The sequence below is a fragment of the Schistocerca americana genome, chromosome X (assembly GCF_021461395.2).
Source record: "Schistocerca americana isolate TAMUIC-IGC-003095 chromosome X, iqSchAmer2.1, whole genome shotgun sequence".
Taxonomy (NCBI): Eukaryota; Metazoa; Arthropoda; class Insecta; order Orthoptera; family Acrididae; genus Schistocerca; species Schistocerca americana.
Genome location: NC_060130.1, coordinates 134,907,226 through 134,913,225, shown reverse-complemented (window position 1 = coordinate 134,913,225; position 6,000 = coordinate 134,907,226).

Sequence of the window (6,000 nt, the reverse complement as noted above, 5' to 3'; positions counted from 1 at the left end):
CCATAATATGACGTTGGTTTTTTGTTGCTAGGTGGGGTCGCTTGAGAGATATGAAGATCACCTCTGTTTTTTTAAATGGGATGCTATGATTTCATACTTATTTTCTGATAGCGGCTATAGAGACGAATCCAATGATGTCCAACAGTGAGGTCTTTGAAGGGCAACGAAGGTCACAAAGGTGGCATGAACGTCAATTTACAGAAGGTTTTGAAAGTGATGACGATTGGTATAAATGCAGTGCTGCAATCTTCTTATTATGGATTGAGTGGTATTCCTTATCACATCGGCACTTATCGAAGAGCATGCTCTGACAATTCTCTCTCGTATATCGTGCAAACAGTAAGTATTCGCCGAATACGGCGTATCCATCTAATATGCCATTGACATGTAAACACTATGCCACGGTTTCATAATACAACGCTAATAGGGACGGTAAGACTAGTATTGTCGAATCAAGTGAATGTGAATGATGTGTTCCTTCGAAGATCAAGTCGATATGCTTCTCATTTACGGATAATGCCAACGAAATTCAATAAGAGCTACTGACTTACACGCTGAAAGATATCCTCAACCCTTCACGTCGTACATTTAAATATTTGTATGATAAATTGAGAACAACTGTATCTTTAATGCATCGGAAACATAAATGGCAAAGGAAAGTTACTGTTGAGGAAACAGAAATTGGTGCTCTTGCCACTGTTGTTCGAGATCCTTGTGTTAGTTCACGTCAAATCGCAAGGGAATCTATGAGTCGGAGTAGTGTTGTTCGTGTTCTGCATTGCCATAAATATCATCAATACGATATCAGTCTCCATCAAGAACTAACTGGTACAGGCTGTATGTCTCGCACTGAATTCTGCTGATGGGCTCAACTTCCGATTCAGAGGGATCACACATTTATTGATTTGATTTGTTTACTGATGAGGCTACATTGACGAACCATGGAAATGTTAACTTACATAACATGCATTATTGGCCAACTGAAAATCCATATTGGCTGTGGCAAGTTGCTCACGATAAACCGTGGTCGGTAAATGTATGGTGTGGGATTCTGGAGCACAGAATTATAGGTCCCTATTTCATCGAAGGATTTCTTAATGGCAGGAAGCACACCACATTCCTGCAAGAAACATTAGGTCTGTTATTGGAAGAATCCCTTTAGGAACAAGGAACAGAATTTCATCGAAGAAAATCTTAATGATAGGAAGCACACCACATTCCTGCAAGAAATATTAGGTCTGTTATTGGAAGAAATCCCTTTAGGAACAAGGAACAGAATGTGCTACCAACACGATGGGTGTCCGGCACATTTTTCGCTGATGGCTATAAATGAACTGGAGAGACAATTCCCAAATCGTTGGATTGGACGCGGAGGAGATGTGTCGTGGCCAGCTCGTTTGCCAGACTTGACGACTCAGAATTTTTTCTTGTAGGGATCCGTAAAAGACACTGTTTATAAAGACGTTCCAACTACACATGAAGATATGCGATAGAGAATTGTCTGAGCATGTGCTTTAATAAGTGCCGATATGATAAGGAATACCACTCAATCCATGATAAGAAGATTTCAGCACTGCACTGATACCAATGGTCATCACTTCGATTACCTTCTGGAAATGGACGTTCATGCCACGTTTTTGAGCTTCGTTGACCTTCAAAGGCCTTACAGTTGGAAATCATTGGATTCGTCTCGATAGCTGCTATCAGAAAATAAGTACCAAACTATAGCATCCCATTAAAAAAAAACAGAGTCGGCCTTCATATCTCTGAAGCAACAAAAAACCAACATAATATTATGGCCTCCGTTGTCCCATGCAACTTTTGTCCCACACACTTTTCAGCTCCTATCATACTTTCAGAGTTATTCTTGGTGGCAGTAGTTAGTGACTCACCCCGTATATAAAGACTGTGCAGATCACAAATGCCGGCCGGAGTGGCCGAGCGGTTCTAGGCGCTGCAGTCTGGAACCGCACGACCACTACGGTCGCAGGTTCGAATCCTGCCTCGGGCATGGATGTGTGTGATGTCCTTAGGTTAGTTAGGTTTAAGTAGTTCTAAGTTCTAGGGAACTGATGACCTCAGAAGTTAAGTCCCATAGTGCTCAGAGCCATTTGATCACAAATGACATTAGTTTTGCTGAAGATGAGTGCTATTAAAGAGGTGAAGTTTAATGCCGAGAATGACAAAATATATAAAATGGTTGCATGGAATTACGCCTGTCGTGGGTTATGGTAGCAGGAGTCATGTGACCTTGCCACTTAGTGGCCGCGCGGTTTGAGGCGTAATGTCACGGACTGCGCGGCCCCTCCCGTCGAATGTTCGAGTCCTCCCTCGGGCATGGGTGTGTGTGTTGTTCTTAGTATAAGTCAGTTTAAGTAGTGTGTAAGTCTAGGGACTGATGACCTATGCAATTTGGTCCCTTAGGAAGTCACACACTTTTTGAACACATGACCTCGTCCTCTTCCAAAAACATATCACTTCCAAAGACATATAGCAAACAGGTCTAAAATTATATTTCCTGTGCTTGAAGAAAACCACAGACATAGGAACTTGGTGAAACTGTACACTGTCAAAGCAGGAACAGGGTGAACAGAAATCATACACAAATTATGAGGTAAAAATTCATTTATTTCTTATCCCACTTAACAGTAATTTTACATTTTCATAAGCAGAAGGAGGAACATAATTTTCACACATCTTGTTCCAGGTCTCGAATAACAGCAAACTTGAAGATTTGACACATCCATGAGTTCTTCTCCTTCCTCTTCACTTAGATGACGGTATCAGTGTGGTGTACTAATCGAAAAGACATCACCATATCTTTACAGGGTATACCAGGATCATCCCAGTGAATTCCATGGAGGAAATGTGTTAAACATTTTGCACTCTTCCATATTTTAGCGCACTTCACATCCAGGCGCGCGGGATAGACACGCGCTCTGAGGCACCTTACCACGGTTTGCGCGGCTCCCCCTGTCGGAGGTTCGAGTCCTCCCTCGGGCATGGGTGTGTGTGTTGTCCTTAGTGCAAATTAGTTTATGTTACATTAAGTAGTGTGTAAGCCTGGACACTGTTGACCTCAGCAGTTTGGTCCCATAGGAACTCACCACAATTTTTTTTTACTTCACATCCTTGAAGAACCTCGGTGATGCAATGTTTGCTGAGAATGTCTCTATTTCTCGCATCTTCTGTGTACGCTATGAATGCAACATCTTTAAATGTGAACTGTCTGCGCCCACCATAATAAAAACCCTGGGCATCTGCAATGATGTTCACACCTTGAGATGCCATTGTGGAATGCACGGTCATGTAGAACTAGAGCATATGCGGCAGTGTGTTCCGCGAAATTTGCTGAAGAATCAAATTCAATATGTACATCTGTAGGTCCAGACTTCATTATCTCGTTCTATTTCGAGCAGTCTTTTACGATGATTGGTGATAGCTCCTTGAATTTTCGTTGACTGAGCAGACACCCTCCTCCTTCTTCTTCAGCCCTTTCATAGTAAGAAGCACGAAACCTCGCATACATGTCATATGGTAGACTGTATACATTTTCATCTCGCTGCAGGAGTAAATTGTCATATGGTTAGAATTCTGAATTCAGGTAGACTCTGGCATTAGTTAACTTGCAGTTGTCGACTACAGTGGAATCATTTGCTGTATTCCCTCTTCTATCAGTCTGAAACTCAAGTATGATGAATCTAGGTTCTCTAGCTGTGAAGAGGTTTTAATAGCCCATGTTTTTTCTGCTTGAAGTTCGTAGCACTGGGTACTCGAAAACCTCCCAAGAGCGAAATGTTGGTGATAGGTATGTAGCGGAATTTAAAAGCTTCAAACGCTGCTCGTCTGATAAACTGATATGAGGCATTTTCCATATTATCTTGCTAATTGTGATCATAGTCTCCTCTTTGAGCTCCTTGATCCTAATTATTATCTGTCGCATTCCGTACCAGAATGAGTTCCTATTGAGCATTCATAATAATTTGCCTCATGTCCTCAATGTAGCCCATAAGCATTTTTAGAGATATACATGCAGAAAACGCTTGTACTCTGCAACTGTTCTATCCGCCGGATCATCTATGAACCATCCCACATTTTCTAAACCATTCATATCTGTGGGTGATGCAGAGACGTATGTTTCAAGGGTTGATGTTATACTGATATTCCATGTACGGTCGATCTCAGACCCATTGAGTTCATAGCGTGAAACAGGAATGCTAAAGCTATACATTTAAGCTCAGATCCCACTGTAGTGCTGCCGTCGCTTTTCTTGAATGATCCCTCCAACTACATGAAACTCTTACATGGAAGCGTCAGTGCGTCTTGGTGCTGGATAACAATTCTAATTTCATCATTCTTGTTAAATGTGGTTGAAGTGTAAGGTTTATGTGAGAAGTATTCCTGAAGTGTAATTCGGTCATCATACTCCACTGGACTGGTTACATTCAGTAAGGATCTCATTCTGAGATTTCAAGCCAATTGATTTAAGAAACTCACAGTTCACAAGTGTTATCACTTTGCGGTTCGGCAACAAAGTGACGTGCTGTGGATTGCATGCACTGGTTTCATACTGTACGCTCATTCCGCCTTAGGTGTAATCGTACAATGATTTCCTCACCACGAAAGTCAACAAGTTGATTAGTCAGGTCCACAATACTCAACTCCAAATAGCCCAATGTCTGAACTGTCACTGGAAGGTATATTGCATTGGTGGGAGTCTCAACAATATTATGCCCTGTTGCAACTGAGGGAAAGAATCCGTAAATAGTATGAATCAAACTGTCGTTAGGATAGGAGTTTGTTGCAATGTTACACTGAACTCGGATTGTACTGACAGGCAACTTGTCCAGTCTGATATGACTTGTAAAATTTACTAGGATCCTTCTTCAAAACCTGTCCTTTTGTGAAACCCAGTAGGCGCCCTATTGAACCTTTCTGGTTAAAGTCAACCGTTGCATTCACAGTATTTATTTCAGATTTAACTGCACTGATGTTAGCACATAGCTCAATATCTTCTCCAAACTGTTTTAAGACTTTGTTTAAATCATCAATATCATACTCACTAGGTTATATTTCCACAATGTCTTTTTCGCCATTAATATCCAGATGCAGTTTGTTGTTACCCCGGTGATATTTGGGATGCTGTTTTATGTCTCCAATCAACGCAATATTCCATTCGCCAATGCTCAACTTAGTTGGCAGTGTAGCGGCATCACCGGTTAGAATAGGGAAAGTGTTGTGTACATAGTTCCGCGTAGTCAGCGTGTACACAATTTTCCCACTAGAGTGCACAACAGCACAGGCGCAGCGCTTGTCCGACTCTGCACTACGAGACAGACCAAATTCTGCTTCCGCCGATCCGCGTATTAATATGTAATGCAGCCAATGAGATCACTGCTAACGTAGAACCTTTTCTCCTCGCGGATCACACTCGCGCAGTGGTACCTGAATGCGCGAGGTATTATAACAACTGTACAGACCTCCGATTAGTCGGTCTGCATTAGTCTGTATGAGTCTGCATTTATCTGCACCTGTCTGTGCCAGTCTGCACTAGTCTGTACCAGTCTATAGTCAAGTTTCAGTCTGCACCTAAGAAGATTATCATATTCCTGTACATAGCCATGAAGATAAATGAATAGACACCTTGTCAAGTATCAGAGATATGTGAGAATAAGATTAACGTACCAAGACCAAAGGAACTTCAGATTGTCAATTGTAAACAGCATCCAGAATCAAGTTCTGTAATATCTATGCTCTTTATTATTTTAATAAATGTGTGTGAAAATTAATCAAGTTCTGTTTAAAGTTGGTCACCGTCAATCTGTTACTCTAAGCGTGCAAGTGGCGTTTCTATTGTCTGACCTAACGGTAGAAGATAAACGCGCCACGATAAGACCACAAGACATATTGCTGACACTTACCTACTTCCTTAGAGCGACAAGTCAAACAATCTGATGGTGTGTGTACCAAAGGTCTTACGGTACGCACACCACAGAAAGT